This window comes from Pantherophis guttatus, chromosome 3 (genome assembly GCF_059756535.1).
Source record: "Pantherophis guttatus breed Tessera chromosome 3, ASM5975653v1, whole genome shotgun sequence".
NCBI lineage: Eukaryota > Metazoa > Chordata > Lepidosauria > Squamata > Colubridae > Pantherophis > Pantherophis guttatus.
In genome coordinates this window covers 130,119,968-130,142,494 of record NC_142065.1, presented here as the reverse complement: position 1 = coordinate 130,142,494, position 22,527 = coordinate 130,119,968, and the positions used below count along the sequence as shown (strand labels likewise).

Genomic DNA, 22,527 nt, shown 5'->3' with positions numbered 1-22,527 from the left:
TTTAATACCTTTAATATTTCAGATCAACTGAAACAGTGCTTGTTTGTCACGGCCGGATTTAGATGAAAAGAGGCCCTAGGCTATTCCACTTATGAGGCCCTTTCACCTATAGTGAAAGTGTAATTTTAATTTTGCTAACAATTTGAATGTAGGCCCCTCTTGATCTTGAGGCCCCCTCTTGATCTTGAGGCCCTAGGCTGAAGCCTAGTTAGCCTATAGGAAAATCCGGCCCTGTTGTTTGTATAAGGCATTTTATTTCCACATTTGATTGATAGTGAGGGGTTTGGTTGAAGAATCAGGAGGCCCATGAAGAGGCACCAGGAAATGTAAAGATAGAGTTTAAAGGAGATGTGTAGCCATGGTGAGTTATTATAATCTGCTATTTTTTGCTAATAAATGTAGTGTGCCAGAACTAGAGGTGAAATAATTAATTACAGCAAAAGAGCAAATTTAGGAAGATTCAGAGAACAAGATAAAACACAATGTGAAGTAAAGCACACTTTTTTTATAAATAAGAATAAAAGAATTAGTAGAACAATTAAAAGTGGGGACTGTAGATATTGAATATTTAAACAAACAAGAAAATAAAAACTATGCCACATAAACATATCTTTGGTGCAACTAGTATATTAGCTGCTTATTGGGGCAGAAGAAAATAATATAAAGCCTAAAATATTGAGGGGCAGAAAACAGTTATAGTCAGAATTTCTGAACCTTGATGACTTTAAGATGGTGGACTTCAGCTCCCAGAATTCCTCAGCCAGCTGTAGTGGCTGGAGAACTCTGTGAGTTGAAGTCCATTCATCTTAAAATTGCCAGGCTTGAGAAATACTGCTCTCAGTCCTGTAAGAATGCCTAGAATAAGACGTGACTCATAAAACCTTAAATGTGCAAAAGCCAGAACAGCCATAAGTACATTCCAATGAGAATAGTCTATTTTCAGAGTAGAGTAGATTTTTTTACATGAAAAGAATTTAATTAAATATGCCCATTTACCCTAAGTGAACTAGAATAACTATCACCATCTCTTACAGGATATAAATGATGGAGTTTATCTGTACAAACTCAGCTATTGAGATCTCCCTCCAGTATGGTTATTATTCAGATGTTGCATTTTATCCCAGCAGAACTAATTAGGACTAATGGTGATTAGTTAGCCCTGCTTCTTGCATTTCAACCTGCTCCCATGGATAAAACTGTGAACATTTCAGAAAACTGCTGTTTTGCAACAGTTATCTCTATTTTAAAAAACAGGCAATAGAAACAAGCTGGCAAATTACAAGTCATCAGACTCTGAATACAATCAGCAAATTATTGTAAGGCATTTATGCTGGAAGTTCTGTAACAGGATAGAATGAGAGTACATTTTTACAAGATGAACAAACTGGTTTCAGTGATAGTAGATCACTGTTCAATTTCCCAACACTTAGAAGATATATACACATAGGGCATCTGTTCAATCTTATATGTAGCTTTTCTTCACTTGAAAGAGGCCCTAATATCAGTCTTCAAATCCTGTTTTGATTGCCTTTCAAAAAGTTAGATGTTGTCACCAGCCTGAATTCCAGAAGAAGGCTGGTCCATGAGTATGTAGCAAATACAGTGATGACTCTAATTATTATACCTATAATATATAAATGGAACAATTGAATCCTTTCTGGTAAACAAGCAAGCATTCTATGTACCCAGTATAGCCAAATTAGTGACAAGAGAAGCAGTATCCACAGGAAGAAAAACATTTTTAAAAAAACTCTAAAAGGAAGATTCAAGAATATATTCCTGTCAATATGTAACATCCAAAGCAATGTCACTTCAAATATCTCCATTTTCTGGTGAATAGTTGGTATTTTATTTTGAAAGCAAAACACTTAAAATTTACTGTGAACCCAAAACAGTTTACACTTAAACCATACTACTTGGTGCCCTTCAGATATTTTTGATTCCAATTTCTGTCTATCTTGCTGGGAGGAAATAGCTGGACTACCATAAAAAAAGTTCCAATAGTAATGAACAGACAATGAGCATGCTGATTCAAATATATATAACACTGTATTCCTTAAGAAGGAGAGTCTTTTGTAAAAATATGCCAGGCAAAGATCTATCCCTACCATTGGGATACCACAGAAGTGAATTTTCTAAAATCCTATTCCAGGAGACAGAAGAGGTAATGTGCTTGATGTTACTTCTGGACATACAGTGTTGGAGAATTCAGACAAGAAATCAGAATCCAGTGCTTGTCATCATAAATTGACTACGTCCCTTCACCCATACTATTTTTTTAACAGAGAAAATGGAAGGTGCAACTAGAGAATACTCAATTATGCTGCAAGATGCTGAATGTTGTGTCACTTTAAATCCTGAGAATGTTTAAGACAAGGGATTAGCTTGGTTGTTTAAGAGTCCTGCTTTGTTATCATTTCAGCTCAGACCTTTAGTGATAGGAAATCTGTCTCAGATTTCCAACATCTTTCACAACTGCAAGCTCATTCTGTCTTCTAGATATAGCTCCCAGGAGCTCAATATCTTTTGCTTGACAGCTGTTGACAAGTGCTAAACAACCCACTCCAGCCAAATTCTCATCCAGTTTGTAAACTGCCCATGCATTCGGAGGACATGGCAGGATTAAAATGCAGGTGGGAATAAATTTTAATTGCAGAATAATCCAATAGAGCCTGATACATTTTGCTTTGAAGAATTGCAGCCAGAGGAACCTAGCTCCCTGAAAACTTTCTTTTCTTTTGAGATAATATACTTAGGTTCCCACGACAAATTAAGTTACAATGATGTTCATTTGTTTTTGTCTTTGTGCAAATTGTCTAGACAGCCTTTGTGGATTATTAACCATAGTTTATGGTTTGGTTTATTCAATAAATAACCCCCTGCCTTTTAGCCTTCAGGAGAGTCATTAAAACCTGGCTATGCTGGCTGACATGGGGCCTTGAAGGAGAAGCTGCTGGCTGGATGTGGTTGATACACTAATGGAGGAGGCACCCTACCTCTTCCCTCCAAATCCCTGCATTTTAGCTTGCCTTATTGATGCAGATGACTTCTTACATTGCTTCTTGTTCGTATTTCTTTTAGGATTTTATGGAAGAGTGAGAAGCCATGCAGGCTGCAGATCAACTGTACAGTAGTTGCCAAAATTGTGGAAACCTTTTGGGAAAAGTGTATTTTTGAGGTTTGATGGCTAATAACACCACTTTTTTGGGAGTTTCAAAATAATCATATTCCACTGCTGGAATAGCCTGGGAATAGCCCAGAGCTAACCCAATTGAAAATCTATGGAGCTGACTAAAGAAACTTGTTAGTCAGAAGCGACCCAGCAATAAAACCCAATTAATAGAAGCAATCATTCAATCTTGGTTTTCATATTATAACAGCTGCAGAACTGAAAGACTTGGTTCACTCCATGGGAAGATGTTGTAAGGCTGTAATTCATGCTAAAGGTTACCCAACTAAGTATTAACTGACGTGATAATTTTTGTATATCTCGTTTTTTCTACGTGTTTCACTTTTATTCTTTATACTGTAACTGCTATTCTAATAGCAAATCCTTCATAAAAGTTATTGCATTATATTCTTAAATTATCTTTCCATTGATATATAATTTTATGGTACTACTCCCCCCCCCAAAAAAGTAGTGTTATTAGCTAGTTTTAGAAAATACACTTTTCTCAAAAGGTTTCCACAATTTTGGTCAATACTGTACAATGAGAAACAGGATCCCATAGCTACCTCAAAACTAAGGAAGTCCAACAACATCCAAATGAAACAAACAAAATGTTTAAAAAGTTGTATTTATGTAGTTACTTACCAAGCACATCTAAATTATATTAAAGTAACCAAAATATCTTTACAATCCCCAAGGCATGACACAATTTTTGAGTGCCCCAAATGTATGGAAATTGAAAGTTGAAAAATTTGACACACCTTAAAATTTAACTCTGTACATTTCAATTCTATTTGCCCCAGCAAGACTTTTTATTTTTATTTTTTAAATCTGCCTTCAAGAAAAGAAAGAGATGGGGAGGAAGTGAAAATAAATCAGGGATGTATTTCCCCATTCATCACATCAATCTAAATATATTGTACATGACCCATAGCCCCTCTCTGGGGGAGATGGGCGGTCAAGAAATATGAAATATAAGTAAATAAATTGTACAGACCTCTTTGCTTTGTTTCTTACAAACATAATATTGGTTAGCCCCCCACCACATAAACAAAGTGCAATTAATTCTATAGCATTTCTTATTAAACCTCAAAATCATGATTATTTGTTTTCTTGAAGGGTACCCTTTAAAAAGCTTCAACATTTCCTTGCATTGATTTCTGTATTTGCTGCTGTTGCTGCTGCTGCTGGGAAAAAAATTATCAGGAAGGTATAGCGTGGCTTTGGCTAAATCATATCCTCATAAAAAATAATTGAATACTTTCCTTGGTTTCTTTCAACTATGTAATGCTAGTAGATAAATAGACAGCTGTTTAATTTGTACTTTCATTTTGAAAGCCTTTTCAGTTTAGTTTGTTAATACTTGCTATATGAAGAGAATCTGAATTTAGGAGACAAGCAATGTGTATTTTGCATTGACAATGGAGAATTATTTTTAAATAAAGTCAATATAAGCCCTATATCTGAAATGTTCAAAGAAACAAAGGTGAAAATAGAGATAGGAAGCCAAAATGATTCTGGAGATTACCTTTCCACAGCTAAATTGAGTGTGTTGACTTGTAGGAGAGTCAAGTCACAGGCCTGTCAAAAGATGCAACAGGCAAAGGAGTGTTAAGCATTTTGCGTGGCCTGTCTTGCCAAAACAAATTATGCTCCCTTGCCCCTGTATCCTTGCTCAACGATTGATAGTAGGAAAGTGGCAGACCAAGTTCCTTGATACATGATTGCCATGAACCAAATTGATTTTTTATGTGCTATACCACAGCTACAGTTCTAGACAATCCAAGTCAGTCTGCAAAATAATAGTTTACAAGCTAGGGCTCTCGATGACTTTAACTTATTTTCAGGGTAAAATAATGAACAATTTGAAGGCATAACAGCACTGATATGGATTGAAAAATAATCATGTTTTCTTGCAGAAGTTGTATTTTGCTTCTGTATAAAGCAATGTTATTTTTCTTTGTTTACTTATTAAAAACTAATAGATAGAAAGTTGCATAAGGCAACCTTGTTATTCCTGTTTTAGAAATAAAAGCTGACAGTGTAAATAAAAGTTCACAGTGTATTATTCTCTACCAGCTGCCCTCTCCCCCCTCCTTGAAATGACTACTGCTATTTTCTTCTTCCTTCCTCCTCTCCTTGCTGAATCTTCTCCTCCCTCCCTCCCTCCTTTTTCCTCCTCCTGTTCCTCTTCTCTGCTCCACCATTATTATTTTTCTTTCCCCACTTCTTTTCTTTTTCTTTTTCTTTCCTTCCCTCATCTCTCCCTTCTTGCTATTCCTCCCTCTTCTGTCTTTTTACTTGTAATACTGCCTCTCCTGCTGCAGTCAACTGGCCATAGAAGGATAAACAGTGTGCTGCTGGCCAGCCACTCAAGGTTGTGGCAGACAAGTCTATGATAATTAGCCATGGCCAACTTGCCATGGCCAACTCACTGCAGCCAACTTGCCACAGCCAACTCACTGTGAGGCAACTTGCCATGGTTAACTCATCGCGGGACAACTTGCTGAAGGACAAGAGTTGCACTAATATCAGAGAAATGGTAGAATAGAATCATTAAAGAAATGATGCAAAAGGAAAGACAGAATAAAATGTGAATGACAAAAAATAATTTTTAAATTCATTTAAATAATTGAATTGTTAAATTGTCCTGCGGTGAGTTGTTCCATGATGAATTGGACATGACAAATTGTCCTGCAGTGATTTGGCTGTGGTAAGTTGGCCATATAGCGAGTTGTGCCATTCCAATGGTAGAATGCATGCCCAAAAGCCTTAGTATTCCCTTAGCCTGGGAGAAAGTTGATTCAGTGGACTGCTGCTTGAGGTACATGCAGTTAATGATGTACTGAAAGCAATGACTATTGCAAGTGTTTCTCAACTCTGGCAACTTTAAAATATGTGAACGTCAACTCCCAGAATTCCCCAGTCAGCATGGTTGAGAAACACTGGACTTTGGACCAGCTCTGCAAATTACAGAAATACAGATTTAAAAACAACTTGTGCATGGCCTGCTCCCTACATAAATTCTAACTGGGGACTGTCCTAGCCCATGGTGTCCAGTTCTGTACCTTGTGGCTTGGGCCTAATGGCACTGAAGCAGACATAAAGAAATTTAGACTTGACCTCTTAGATCAACTATCCCTTTATAATGATGTCACTTCTTTTTTCTGGTCACATTTACTACCCCCCCCAAAAAGCAAAGTAATATAATTGCAGATATTATAATGATATCTGTATGAATATTACGCATGAGTGAAAAATATTGCAACCCAACCACAATATTGGAGACCTAGTTCTTACTGTTTGGGTTCCTTGTAGTGGGATGAAGTGAAAACTGCACCTTTATGATATCCTTGCAATAGATAATGCTCAGCATTCATTAATATGATAACATTTGCTAGTTTAGTAATAATCAAGGGCAACATCTAGAAAAAGGATAATCATCACTTAGAAGAACACTGTGGCAGCAAGAGCAATGCTGAAGAAAAACAAGAGCAAAACAAAGTATTAGATTCTAGGCTGGATTCTGGAAATAGATGTCTAAGCAAAGTAATTAAGGCTACCATCCCAACAATCTTTTATTTTCTAGTCAAGCCAGTAAAATTGTTATATTGTACAACAAGTTACAGGATGTATGAAATACTGGTAAACATTCTCCTTTTATCTATGGACCACTGGACCACTGGATAGAAGGACATCCTTCTACCTATGGACCACATGTTTATTCGAGGCTTTCTATTCCAACCCCTCTCCCCCACTCCCAGTTATTTATGCTTGATATATCCAATTCCTTCAGGTCCCATCCTTAACCCCCTAGGTCCATAAAGGGCCAATTATTTTCAAAGCCCAAATTGGCGCTCCTGATCATCATGAGAAATTCAGGGGGAAATCTTCAGGGGCAGCTTTAAACTATATAATATGGGGAGAGGAATCCCTAAGCAAAGGTTCATTTAGATAAAGTGAACATTATAAAGCATTCTAACATTGCTTTTGTTTTGCTTTGTCTTTAGAGAGCAATTTGGCTATTTTATATATTCATGAAGCATAATTGCTCTTCACCCATGCACCATAGCCTATTTTTCATTCAGTAGTGTTTTCTTTTTCAGTGTCTTGTTTGACTTTGCTCACAAGTTTGCAAAGTGGTATAATACATCATTTAATGTTTTCCACCTTCCTTGACTGATAGTCTTTTTGATTGTCAATCACATGATAGCATTATAGAAAAAAAAAGAAAGAGAAATGTGGATGATCAGTCATTATAAGACTCAGGTGCATTCACCTGTGAACAACAGCACAAGATAACAATCAAAGGGTGGAATTAGCAAAGATCATTTGACAGGAAAAGCCCAGACAGTAAGAGAGGATTACGTGGATAAGTGAAGCAAAGATGACAAAAGATCTTTGTGTAATGACAGAATAATAACATGTAACACCACTTAATAATGACTTCCATATATATTCTATCTTTCAAGTTGTAAAGTAGTCAGTTTATTGTGATGGTGAAAGATGCTGGGCCAGAAATCAGAAGATGTGAGTTCTAGTTCTGCCTTAGCACAAAATCAGCTGGGTGACCTTGGACCAGTCACTCTCCCTCTGTCTTAAGAAGAAGGCAAGAGCAAACCATTTATGAAAATTTTGCCAAGAAAACTGCATAGTCTGGGCAATCATCCAGAAGTTGAATTGGAATTAAAGCAGCGGTGAAATCCAGCTGGATCTATCTGGCTTGTGCAATTTGGTAGGGCCAGCAGCGGGAGGCTCCGCCCACCTGCCAGGATGTCATCACTTCCTGTTTTTTTATCCTCTGCACATGCATCTCTCACATCTCCTCCAGTAGCAAAGGTAAGTGCATTTTACCCCTGAAACAAAGGTGCATACATACTCATGTGTCTTAAAAACAGTGATTTTAGATATTTGGCAGTGAATATTAATATATAATAGTAATCTTTCTTCTATTTGCTTTTAGTAAACAGCTTAACTAACTATAAAGCAAAAGTAAGAACAGGACTGTGCAAAGACCAGTGATCTACTGTAATTTCCTGGTCATCTCTTCTGGGTGGATCCTGATATTTAATCAGATGGATCATAATCCTTTGTTAGAATCTATCATCGTTCCTCAGAACATTTCATCTTGTGTGTGTGTGTTCACATTTGGACCTTAGAAAAGCCATTTGCAGTAGTCCATTCCTACTGCTGTTTAGCATTGAATCTCTCTCTCTCTCTCTCTCTCTCTCTCTCACACACACACACACACACAAATTTTGTCATTTTATTCATGCAATGAAATGGTGGAATATTGTAATGATATCATTTGCAGCATATTGGAGAACTAGAATGTCAGAATGAGACTTACACATCGCAAATTTGGTGAAAGTAATATAGTAATTAGAACAACTATAACTCAATTATTAGATGGTAAAGAAAATGTGTTTTGAAGGGCAGTTAAATTAATCTGCATAGGAACAGAAACATGGACATGGTGTTAATGGGAAGAATCATAACCTACCTTGACATTTAGCCCATTGCTAATACAATGATGCGTTATTAAAACATTAGCACTAATATCCATGCTTTCCCCCAATACGTTCTTCCTGGATCTGTTCAAATGAAGCATCATTGTAGATAGGCAAAGTAAACCAATAGCAGTACAAACTATCTACATTGAATTTATGCTGTCTGAGAATACAGACTAAAGAAAATTGATTTCAGTTTGCTTCCTTTATGACAGAGAACTAGTATTACAAACCTTCCAGAGGTCAGAAATAGTAAATTAAAAAACATGGTGCATGGGATATAATCTTTACTAATCTTTTAAGCCTACTAAGTAAATGTAAGCACCTTTTATTTTTCTGATTCAGTTAAGCACAGGTAACCTTAGATTTCTGGCCAAGGAAAAGAAAAAAAGACATTTTATTTTTAACTGCTGCAGATTTGGCAGCTCTGATCAGCTAATTCAACACTATGATCCATTAAAGACAGTGGGGTTTCTTTTTTCCCTTCTCGGACAAAATGTGGAAAGAAAAACACAGGTCATTTTCTCTTTGAAACAGCTGAAGGTCCCATTAGTTGCTGCTTTTTCTTTTGGTTCTGTTAATCTGTTTAAATTTATTTATATTTAAATAAATATATTTAAAATTCTAGCTTTGTTTGCTTGTTCAGGCCTATGACAATAGATCTGAAAAGAGTGTAGATGAGCTCTGTGTCCATATCCAGCTATGCTTTTCCATCAATGGAACTTGGCCAATTTCTTTTACTGGTTCCAGGGAACTGCATTAAGAAAGGAAAAGGAAAGTAAACCCTGGATTTTGTCATCTGGCTTTTAGGGACTTCAGTTCTTTTTTCAGTTCTTTTTTGACCATCTCTTACTTATGAATGGTGCTGCCTCATTTTTTTTAAAATGGTTTTACTTAATTAGAAAAAAATAAAACACAGGAAAAAAAACTCAATATGTACTATGCTGTATAAGCAACTCATTCATCACAAGTAACATTAGGATTTCAATCCACTCGAAGCATAAATGTTTCTTTCCAATGTTGAAGGACTAATGTGTGATTTAGAAGAATCTATTTTCTCTGTCCAGCTACTATATTTTAGGGCTATAGTTCAAAAGATTATGGATGCTTGAAAATATTAAACCTTTTTTCAAAGTCAAAACATATAATTATTTTTTATAACATGGTAACAATGGGATATTGTAAAACCATGTTTTAATAAAGCTTTATTGTATCTCCAGCAATGTGATGATTTATTCATTCTTTTTTATAGAAAGATAATGGGGCTCAGTACATCCAAGATGTTATTTTCTACTCAATATACATAACCTAGAATTTATAGAAATGTTCGCTATTGAGATTAATATTTTAAAAAGTGGATTGGATTATTTTGGATAAAATGGGGATTTCCAATTCCATTCAACCTTTAACATTTGCATACTATATCAACTTGATTTATCAATAACGGTTACTCCTAAAGAGTAACCTAAAATGTTGGCTGAAATAAAGAATGTAGTTATAAATACTGCCAGTGAGTGGTAATTATATTTATAGAAAACAATTAAGTATTATCATACTATAGTTAATCAAAATTAAAATCCTAGCCTCCATCTTCTGTCTCATTTTCATAGTATTGCTTAATATTTCCAATTCCCCATCCACTTTTAGTAAGGAAGAGATTCATAGTAATTCTCATATTATCACAACTATTTATATTATGCTGCTGCTAATTGAAATAGCTAAGTATTATTTAAGCATGTTTATTTAATTTCATCCATTTAAAGCAGTAGGAGTCTATAGAAGAAAATAACAATGGTTGTATAATAAGGCTAATGGAGATCTAGAAGAAAGCTGAAAGGAGTAACTAGGTGGGGATCAGCAAACTAAAAATTGTACCTTGAATTCATTTCCCTTATAAAGATGCATGCCATGCTCTACTTCTGATTCCTTCTATGATTTCAAATCTTACTATGATCAGACTTACTATGAAAAAAGAAGCAGTCAGAAGTAAAACAATAGAAGAGAGAAGAGAGAAATTCAGTGCAGAAAGGGCTCTGCCATCTTGTAATCCAAATATAGCTATGCACATTTTCCCTCTTCTCCCATTTATAAGGTGACCAGATTTTAACATTGGTAAAGAGGGACATTGTGGGCGTGGCTTATTTTGTGGGCGTGGCTAGCTGGTCATGTGACTGGGTGGGCGTGGCTAGCTGGTCATGTGACCGGGTGGCCATGGCTATGTGTATAGGGTAAGGTGAACAGATTTTAACATTGGTAAGAGGGACACCATTGTGGGCGTGGCTTAATGTGTGGGCGTGGCTTGGAGGCCATGTGACTGGGTGGGCGTGGCTAGCTGGTCATGTGACCGGGTGGCCATGGCTATGTGTATAGGGACTACTCAGAGGGCTGGAAAGTCATTTCTGACAGGTCCTCACACTTTTGACTGGTCCTCACACTTATGACCATCCTCACATTTATGCCCGTGCAGCATTCTTAACAACCATGTCACTCATTTCACAACTGCTTCTCTTCACCATGGTGACAAGATAGGGCAAAAACGTAAAATGTGAGGACAGTCGTAAGTTCGAGGACTGGTCAAAAGTGCGAGGACCAGTCAAAAATAACTTTTTCAGCCCTCTGAGTAGTCCATATGCATAAAAGGATACAGTAATAGAGAGGGATGAAGGAAGGGAAGGGAAATTAGAGTAGGAGTGACGGTTAAGAGAGGGAGGAAGAGAGGAGGAGAAGGAGAAAGGAAGAGGAAGTAGGGAGGAGAAAAAGAGGGTGGGGGGAAGAGAAAGTAAGAAGGAAAGAAAAGAGAGGTGGTAGGTTTGAGGAGAAAGATTGCTGTACAATAAAAAAGATGAAAGGGAAGAAAGCCAACCCCAAACAAATATAAAGATATTAAGATAAAGAATGAATTGTTAAACTTTAAAGAATAAAAGAGAACAAATATGAATAAATAGCAATAATTAGAAACACACATACATACAATGTATTTTCTTTGAACAGAATATTTGGCTGGTTCACAAATTTAAACAGTGTTTAGTCATTTCAATTAAATTTACAATTTCTATATTTCCTTTTTGCCATATTTATTCCTCATCTATTTTTTTAAAAAAAACAATATTACCCTTCATCCTCATCTCTAATCTTAATCAAATTCAATTTTTCCCTTCTATTCTATTTTATACCCCTTCCCATTGTCATCTATTTTTATATCCATCCTCACATTGTTTAATTATGTAATTATGTAATACAGTTGTTTAATACAAATTCAACATTTTAATATAAATCAATTAGTTATATAACTATCTTTTTTGTATATTAATCAATATGAACATGAATATTCCAATTATTTCCATGCAATCCAATTTCTTACAAATCAATTAATTATACTTACCAATAATAATAAACCAAATAATTTCCCCCATATATTCCTCCAAACCACAACTTAACCATTTCTGCTTTCAACACAGTATACAATTAATAGTATCTCAATTATTACAATTCCCTAGTTAAAAAGAGCTTTTTTTCTTTTGTGTTTTAAAATCTTGAACTCTCCTCTTTTGCCCTAAATAATTTCCCATTGTTTACACCTACCTTTTTTGGTGAGGAAAAGGAAAATAAATCTGCTGCCTAATTTTCCAACGTTGCAAGCAAACAGCAAAGCCAACAGCCAGTTTCACTTTCGTTTTGAGCTTGGTTTGCACAAAGAGAAAAAAAAAACTGCTGGAGCAATTTAGGAAGAGCAGAGCCCTGCGCAAATCAGCTGAGAGGGGGAAGCCGAGTTAATCAAGGTAGGGCGGCCCTTTGAAGCCCCGCGGCAAGAGTTTAAACAGGTTTTTTCCCTCTAGCCAGCAGCGGGGATTCAGGAGGCAGAATGAAAAATCGGGACTTTTTTAAAACGCCGCGGGACGCGGGACAAATTGCTCAAAAGCGGGACTGTCCCGCCAAAAGCGGGACGTCTGGTCACCTTACCCATTTACCATTTATTACTAGTTGTAATTGTTAGAGTTAAGACTAGTAACAAGGAGATCGAGGTCCAACCTCAGCTGTGAAAACTTACCAGGTGATTTTTGGTCAGTCACTCACATTTAGCCCACTTTATCTCGTAAGATTGTTATTGGTATTAAAAGAAGGCAACTGCAGTTTATGTGCCTGGAGAAAGAACAAAATACAAATAAACAACATCTAACAAATAAACAAGATAGATGTAGGTATCAGCTACCATCAGTGTGGGTTCTCAGAGAAAGCAAGTATATGCATTCATACTGGGTTGACATTTTTTAAAACAACAATAATGCACTGAAACAATTTGCTAATTGAATTTATTAAATTTTTACAGCCTTCCATCTCACCAAAAATGACATATATAAATAAATGTAAAAATCTAGATTAAGAAATAAATGGTATAAAAAACAAATATGTAAGCCCCTCAGCAAAGAGAGGATGAAAATGGCCACCTCAACAATAAGTCATTAGACTAGAGCATATTTCTGGTTCCTGGGGCCCTTCAGGCCTGATGACATAGCCAGATCTTGAGGGTCTTCTGGAATTACAAAAGGGATGCAGCTATTTTGGGGGAAATATACCTGATCTAAAAGGGCAGATTGAAATAACTGGGGAGAGGGAATCCAACAGCTTGTCCAGTTCAATGCCATAAAAAGCTTTGGGAGAACCCTGCCCCCTTAAAAAATAGCTTCCTCTGTTTAGCTGGCCTAAATGTCTCTTCATACCTATTTATGTGAAGTTTTGAATACGGCCTTATTTTCTGTGTACCCTTCACATCAAAGTGTGGATGAGAAATACAGGAATCATAACAAGTGATTTGGTAACATGCAGAGACTGTGCTTCCTGGAAAGCAGATTTGGATGACCAAATGCCATGCATTAGGACCTTACAAAAATGGAGATAAGTTGTAAAAACGAAATTTTCCAAGAAGACTCATTTTTACTCTTCAATTGACTATACAATTGACAGTCCTTTCACCTACAAACTCCAAGGGTAACAGAAAAGAGTTCACCACCCCACAGATTCTCATAAGATATGTGACAAAGGATGACCTGGAGAAAGATACTGAGAATCAGCCCTGTGTAGGAGATGCAACAGTCTGAAGAAAAAAAAATTTTTTTTTTAAAAAAGGCCAAAGTTTCAGTACCATATGCTCCTTCTCCTGTGTGCGTACTTTTTAGTTGTGCAGAGAAAAATATTATTGTAAAACTTGCCCTAGCAGATGTGCAATATATTTTGAAAAGCAGTTAATGGTCTTAAAGGTCAGCAGATGGACAGCTGATGGTAAACTGCTAAGCTGAACAATCACACCCAAGGGTCCTCCTTGTTAGCAATTGAGATGTTGTTATAGTGTAGTTGCAAAAGAAGTTCAAGGAGTGGCAGGAAGAAGTTTACTTAACACTTCGCAGTGTGAGAGACCCACTCTTGGCAGTGTTCATCAGTATGTGTCCAGTAGAACAGACATGCATTGTTATTAGCTGAAATAATTGACTGTGAGCACTGCAGCTACACCTAATTTAGTCAGGATTACTGTTTCAAGCTGTAGTTCCCAGTACTCTAAAAAGGTCTTGCCAAATAGTAATTATTATACATGCATGTCATCTACAAGATGTTTTTTTGGGGGGAGAGTGTCTGATTGGATAAAATGTGCTAGGATACAGTATTTAGAGGTACTTTAAAAAGGTTTTATGAAGGTGATAGTCTTCCCTCTGTTACTGATTATAAAGTGAATGTTGTTGTCTTGCAGCTCATATCAAGGCCAATGGGTAGTATCTGGTCTAGGTCTAGGAATGTGATTGAAGCTGGGAAAGTCATATCATTGGAGGCATCATGCACAGCCTTAACTCAAAGAACCATAATAGAGGTTCTTGATTCACTATTGTATGTATACATATTTGCAGAATCTAGTTGCCTTTCACTGTCTCAGTCAATAAATGTATTTATCAAATTTATATTTATATGATAAATAGAACAGAAAGAGAAGATGCAGAACTGTGGGTTAAGATCATTCTTTCCTCCTTTCTTCATAAGAATAAGAAATAGCAATAGCATTTAGCAATAGCACTTAGACTTATATACCACTTGCCAGTTTTTTATAGCCCTCTCTAAGCAGTTTACAGAGTCAGCATATTGCCACCAACAATCTGGGTTCTCATTTCACTGATCTCAGAAGAATGGAAGGCTGAGTCAACCTTGAGCCAGTGAAGATTGAACCCCTGGCAGTCATCAGAATTAGCCTGCAATACCACATTCTAACCTCTGCACCAGCACGACTCTTTATCCCACATGAAACAGTGCCTCTCATCTAGTGCAGCTTCTTTCTTTACGATCACCTTCACTTGGTAATAATAAAGACAAAGTACTATAAGACACTGGCAGCGACAATGATATTTCCAAATGATTCACATTCTGCCACAGAAAGGGCAGACATAGGATATAAATATAATGGCAGAGGAAAGTAGATATCGAATGGCCTAGAAAAACATGCTATTTTCCATTTATAACCAAAAGTCTTTAATGCTGGGTAACCTGATTACAATTAAACTAAATTATGACTATTAATCAAAGTTAGCTTTAGTTTATTGACTCCAATAGCCTTGACTGGTTGCATATAACATATCAGGCCAAACCAAATAAGGCATATTGTTAACACACAGCAAATATATTGTAAGAATAATACAATAGGAGAGATGAATGCTGGAATCAAAATTAGAAGTCAAAACACTAGTTGTGTGAGTTACAGCTAGCAATACTTTGCAGGCTGAAGGTAGAAATATAGAATATTTGTGGGAATAAAAAATTAGAAAGGGAAAAATCAGAGTGAATGTTAAATATTAAGGAGACAAAGACCATATCAATCAGCATACTTAACTAGCACACAGTTATTGATGAAAGAACTGAGTGATAGATAGTTTTGTTTTCTTGAGCTCCAGAAAATATAAAGATAGTGTGGTAGAATAGTAAAAAAGATATTAATCCTAAAACAAGGGCAGTGACAAATGTTGACAAGATCATGAAGAAATACAATTTCAGTGACAATAAGATGTTTATAATAGTGGTCTTTTCAGCTGGAAACTGGCACTATTGAGAGGCTAAAATGAGCAAGGTCAAAAACAAAGGTCTGAAATCAAACTGACCCATTACAATATTTATGTACAAGTGTCAACACTTTTTCTATTGAGAAATCAGTGGTTCTCATGAGTAATGAGCAATGCATGAGTAAAGAAAAAGAAATAAAATTTGAATTTTGGATCTGACAAGACTATTATTTGAATCTTATCGTTTGCAGAACTTCCTACAGTTTTCTTTATTATTAAAGCTTTTAATGTTTGAATTTTAAGAAGTGTCAGAGGAGTGCCTTTGAATCAAAACCTGCAGACTTTTTATCCTGCTATTGGTCAGTATTAGTACTGATGGACACTGAGAAAAGAGAAAAAAGATAGATGCCATTCAATTGTATCTTTAGAGACCATTATTAAGAGTACCATGGACTGCAAGAAGAACCAAACAGCCTTAGAGGAAATAAAGGCTGGATGTTCCTTTGAGATGATGCTCAATATCCAAAAATTTATGTCCTTTGGGCATATGGTGTAGGCGGATAATCTAGATAATTATCTAATAAATAATTAAACTTGGCAAGAATGAGGGAAGAAGAATGGAAAGATAATATGTAAGAATATAGATAGGATCAAAAATATTCTGCAATATTCTTAAAAATTGGGAATGATCAAATCTGGGAATGATACCCCTTTTATGAATTATTGGGTATGAGTATTTGTCCATGCAGTCACCTGGAATCGACCATTATTTAATGTTACCTAACTAATTAATAGAAAACCTACATAGGTTTATTGTTGTTGAAAAATATGTTAGATAAGGTAATGTGAGATTTAAAAAAACAGCAAACCTCATAAAAAGTGAAACAGAAACCATGAACAAGTAAAAAGCAGATTTATTAAAAATATATATTTAAAGCTATATATATATTTCAAGCTTTTGCAAAAGGGTTTTCCCATGAAAGAGAGAGAATGTCTTATCACTCCGGTTACATGATTTAAATACAGTTTCAGACAATCAGCAAAACAATTAGAACGCCCTCACCACATATTGCTTTTGGTTGTTATATAATATTTTTGGCTTTCATTTTATGTTCCGCCCTGGAGTTCTCCTCCAAAATCACCCTTCAAAAATGCCCTTTAAATATGTATTCATAATTGTTGTTATTGTTCTCCTTAATTGGTCATTTAGTCTTTTCCTCTTTTTCAATAAAGCTTAGGTCAGCTTGACCCAACGTAAAATGTACTAAAACATCTATTTCCTCAAAACAGGTATTGCAGTTCCCTTATGCTTCCCAGAATAAAATGCTTACTCACGTCCTATTCAGATTAATGTTGGAGAACCGAACACAAGTTATATAAATCAGGTTATATAAAGGTTAAATATGGAGTTACTTAGGTTATGATTTTTACAGGAATAATTCATTTTTCTCTCAGGTAACAAATACTTTTTGAGGAGTTTTCAGAAGAAACATATATTGTGCATGTTTTCGAAAGGGCCTTTTATGTCTATCTTCCAAAGTATAAAGGTAAAGGTAAAGGTTCTCCTTGCATATATCTGCTAGTCGTTCCCAATTCTAGGGCGCGGTCTCATCTCCGTTTCAAAGCCGAAGAGCCAGCGCTATCTGAAGATGTCTCTGTGGTCATGTGGCTGGCATGACTAAATGCCAAAGGTGCACGGAACGCTGTTACCTTCCCACCAAAGGTGGTCCCTATTTTTCCACTTGCATTTTTTACATGCTTTTGTAAAACTGATAGGTTGGCAGAAGCTGAGACAAGTAACAGGAACTCACCCCTTTACGCGGCACTAGGGATTTGAACCGCTGAACTGCCGACCTTTCAATCAACAAGCTCAGCATCTTAGCCACTGAGCCACTGTGTCGCAAAGTATGGCATCTTTCAAATATAATGAACTGTAGCGCTACAGACTATAGGTTGGAGAAAACTGCTACAATATACAGTAGAGTTACCATTATGTAAATATGCTTTCTATTTTGCTAATATTATTTTAAGAACATCTGAGAAAACTTTGCAGGCCAATCACGTAACAGAACTGTCACTGAGACTGGACAATCCATCTAAAATGCCATTTTGAAAAGACATTTCATTTCTTTGTATAAAGCATCAAGAATCAAATCAGTGAATATCTGCTGGAAGCAATTGCTGAATTCATGGTGCCATGTAATGAAATCCTTTCTCTTTGGCAGTTGAAAATCAATATTTCCTTTATTCAATGGTTGAAATAACAAAACTGAGATTATACAGATTCAAATGGAAATGTATTTTATATCTGCATAACAAGAAATAGATGATAAAGAATGTTTTATTCTGAATGCTAGTCTGACAGTCCATTGAGCTTCAAATTACCTTGGAAACAAAAGTGTGTATCAACCCCCTACCTATGTGACCAGCTAGTTATGGACAATAAAATGGGAAGCAAGATGGTCAAAACACCCTAGCAATCATGGTTTTTACTTGCATACTTTAAGCTCTACTTATATCCCCTAGATAGAGTGTGGATTGGTTTAGAGCAGGCAACTGCAAATTAAATTAGGGAATATGTGGCAATAAAACTACCCCTTTTATAAATCTATCCATACATTCTATTCTTCTTTCCTGCTGTTCTCTTGACAAGATGTTACCACTTCACTTCACCACTCACCTCACCTTCTCTTCCCTGGACATTTTTCAAATTAATGTTGCCTAAGTGACAGGAACATTAGGAAATGTAATTTCCTAGTGCACCTGATGTTCATTTAGATGATGAGAGTCCTGGGGAAAGTCAGCCTTCTAGAGGTCTCATAACACTGCCTTCAAGGTGGTCCAAATTCTTGAGAAGGAGAAAAATAGGCATAAAAGAGAACATCATTACTTGGTTTCTGCCTTCATTCCTGTCAACATTGCATTGTAACAATTATCCAGGACCAGACTGCCTTTTAATTAAACTTAACTTAAACTTATTGTACTCACACTGTTCTGTTGTTATTTTGTTTTACTGTTTATTGCTTTGATTGAAATATTTTATGGAAGATTATTATCATTCTTGTACCATGCTTTTTCTCTCTTGGAAAAAGAATTGTAGAAAATTACTACTACTACTACTACTACTACTACTACTACTACTACTACTACTGCCACCACCACCACCATCACCAATAATAATACAAAGACAGTACTTCTGGGGAAAAAAGGAAAAGGTTTTCAAGTTAAAATCAAAGCATTTAGGAGAAATAATTTATCTGTCATTACATGATGAGTACAATTAGCTATTGAAGTTGATAAATAAAGTTTGGGATCATCTGTACTGAATATTTTCAATCCTCTTCTAGCAAATAGAGTTTCAGAAAATAGAAACCTGGAAATATGGAAAGCACATACAGTATATTTTCTTGGAATTCCTTTAAAGCATTTACTTCTCAAAGAAAATTTGTAAAACTCACTTAAACAGACAGGAATGCAAATCTCAATTAGCTGAAGTCAATGCAAGGAAATACCCCTAACACCCACAATGCTTTGCCCAAGTAATTTGCTTTCATTTATTTTTAATCCAATCTCATGAACGGCAACATTTGGAATTTGGGCGGGTGGAGAAGAAATAATACTTTTGGGTTTTTTTCAAACCTGAAGTCTTGTACATGAAAGACAATGTCTATCCATATTAAATATCCATATAAATATCCAAAAATATCAATGATTTAATCAATGTCTAACAATATATATCTATTATTATTTGTTTGTTGGATTTTTTCCCCCTCATTTTCATTAGGAATTCAAAAGTTGGCTTACATGAAAACCTTTATCTTTTCCCAAAACAACAATATTGTAAGAAAGAACGACTAGCTCAAAGCCATTAATCAATTTTTCAGGGCTGCACATGTAGTTGAACCAGGTCTTCCTCATCCCAATCCAACATTTTAATTACTGCACCATATTAACACTTCCATATACCCAAAAACGTGGTCTTAAAAAGGCATTCAGATGCCACCTACACCACATCTTTTCTCAAGATATCAATATGCATATAAATTGTCCATGCAATTATTATTCAGATGCTGAAAGGTTCTTTGAAGGACTTACTTAAAGCCTGTTGAATGACAGTGAAGCTTTGCTTTGAAATTACAGCCCTCACTAAATCTTTATGCTTCACTTGCACTTTGCATTTCTAGAAACTCCATACAACAAAATATATATCAAGTTCATTTCAAAGTTGGAGGCTTATTGTTCACTGAAATTCAGTCATCAAGCCAGTTGCTTCCCATTAATCTACATGTCAGGATAAGAATGTGGGAGTATGCTTTTAAGAATCATACCAGAAAAAAAAATATGCAGAAAGGACATGGCAGTCCACAAATTAATTTAGAGATGTATTAATGTATATGTCTGCCATATAAATTTTGCATGCAGCAACACAGTCCTAATAAATGGGCTAATTAGAAATACTATTACATTGTAATTAATTAATGTCTGTTTATTGTTATGTATCATCTATAATTGAATATTGCTAATGCTAAGAAATTACTTTAGACAAAAAAAAAATCTGCTTCAGGAGACAAATCCTCATGTTAGTGAAGAAGAATTTCACATTCATTTTCTGTAAGACTGGTATATATTATTGTACTTCATAAAAATGCATGTTTTCAATGAAGGGAATTCAAACATGAAGAAACTAGACTAGGGATTAGATAGGGATATTGTTAGAAATATTGATGCTGCTTTCCTATTATTAAGACAGTGGTGGGAGACTTTATTTTGATCTATTTGTATCAGACCAGTGAGAAACTCAATGTAACCATTCCAGAGGGGATTTACCTCAGAAGATGCAGAATTTTAAACCAGAGATGGACTTTGTTTGGGAGATGGGAGGGGGTTCATTTAATTTTAGTGGGGGAAAGGCAAAGGCTGCAGTAGGCTACATCATACATAGTTTTGCATTTCCAGTTTTGAAAGTGTTTGATTTTAAAAGTATTTTTAAGTACAAATTTTACTTTTATGCACACCCATATGTTTTATTGATTTTTAAAACTAAACTTATCATGGTGCCCAGTGATGGGGGTAGAATTCCCAGGGATTGTTGGTGATAGTCTTTTAAAGCTTTTGGCATTAGTTAAAGAGACCTCTTTTCAGCCAAGCTTCATACATTCAAGGAGTTTTACTGCAGTGAAGAACAAACACAAAACAAATCTCAATAGTAAAAAAACTCAGATTATATCTAAAAAGGAAGAGATTGTAAAATTAATTGGGCTTATTAATTGGTTGGCTACACATTTTGTATATGGCAGAATTCAACTAAATTTACCCTGTTTTCACCAAAATAAGACATCCCCTGATAATAAGCCCAATTGGGCTTTTGAGCACATGGCAATAAGGCCAATAAGGCTTATTTCAGGGTTCAAAAAAAATATAAGACAGGGTCTTATTTTCGGGGAAGCACGGTAGTGTACCAGAATCATAAATACCTGGGAGTAAAAATTGTAAATATTATTGATTGGAATGACCTAGAAATTTGCTTAAATACAGGATCTATGATCAGTTCAGCACAGATATTATTTCTGCCATTGTGATGCTAACATTTTTTAATAGCTCCTTTACTCTATGGGCAACACCTTTGCCAAAATAAAATGTGTTTTTTATTTCTCTTCTAAAACTGTAGTAGGAAAGATATCAGAGAGACAAAGTGAATTTTAGGGATTATGATTAATATAATATCAAGCAGATTTAAGAAGGGTGAATGAACTGGGCAGGACTGTATCTTTGGAAAGAGATGCCAGATCTAATTAGATATCAATATCTTTAATCTGCTGCCTCATCTTTTTATTGCATGCTTGTACCTGAATTTACAGAATTGGATTAATGAAAATTCAAAGAGTTCTAGGGAGTTGTTAAAGCAATTTTTTGGGCCAGGAAGACACAAAACTGTCAGTGAGAATCTGAGATATCAGAGGCAAAATATATTTTGGCCCAATTGAGAAGATGTATAACCAGCCATTGATGTCAATCCTGCTAATGCCAACCTCATGGCAAAGAACTATGAGATACAGCAGGGGTTCTTAAATATTCAGGTAGGATGAGATCAACTCTTGTTGGGGCAGTTTTAATTACAAAGGAATATGTATAAAAATCTTTGCTTATCATTAATCAATAATATAATTCCTTATTTAGCATAATATTCCTATTTCTTATCCTTTATTACTTCGTACTTGTTCTGATAGTTCTTATCTACCATCTATCTTATTCCTATATCGTTGTGCAATATCTATGCCAATCCTTTATCTTCTTAGATCTTCCTTCTATTATTCTTATGCTTATTTCATTATACTAATTTCCAATTTTCATCATTATTTCTCTATAAATCTACTTATACCCCATGAACCTACTCACACTCAAATCTTTAGATTTCTTTGGCCTCTCTTTTCTATTTTGTGTATTTGTCTATGTGTGTATTTTGTGTGCAGTGCAATAGACAGATACACAAGATACTTGCATGTGTCTTTGACTCAGGTTTTGACTCCCGGTGACTACCTGGATAAGTCCCTACAATTTTCTTCACAGCATTTTGGGAAGTGGTTTGCCATTGCCTCCTTTCTAGGGTTGAGAGAATGTAAATGGCTCAACATCACCCAGCTTAAGCTTTTATGCTTAAAGGGGGACTAGTACTCACAATCTCCCAGTTTGTAGCTTGATGCTTTAACCACTACATAACCTATGGCTGTTGTGGCATCTTCAGAGTAGGCTGGTTAGTTGTGATTAGGGAAATTAGGGAAATAGTCTGCTGGGCCTGGTTTCAGCTGTAGCTTTTCAA

General features: G+C 35.6%; 1 long non-coding RNA gene across 1 annotated transcript in view; it reads right to left on the bottom strand.

The window, feature by feature from the left end:
- Positions 1-1,311: 1,311 nt before the first annotated feature.
- The window catches only part of LOC117662509 (uncharacterized), a 31,988-nt gene continuing 10,772 nt past the window's right edge, over positions 1,312-22,527 (bottom strand). The window contains exons 2-3 of the long non-coding RNA XR_015733247.1: positions 12,728-12,819; positions 1,312-1,624 (exon numbers count right to left, since the gene is read on the bottom strand). This is a non-coding gene — a long non-coding RNA (uncharacterized LOC117662509). The remainder of the gene's footprint in view (positions 1,625-12,727; positions 12,820-22,527) is intronic.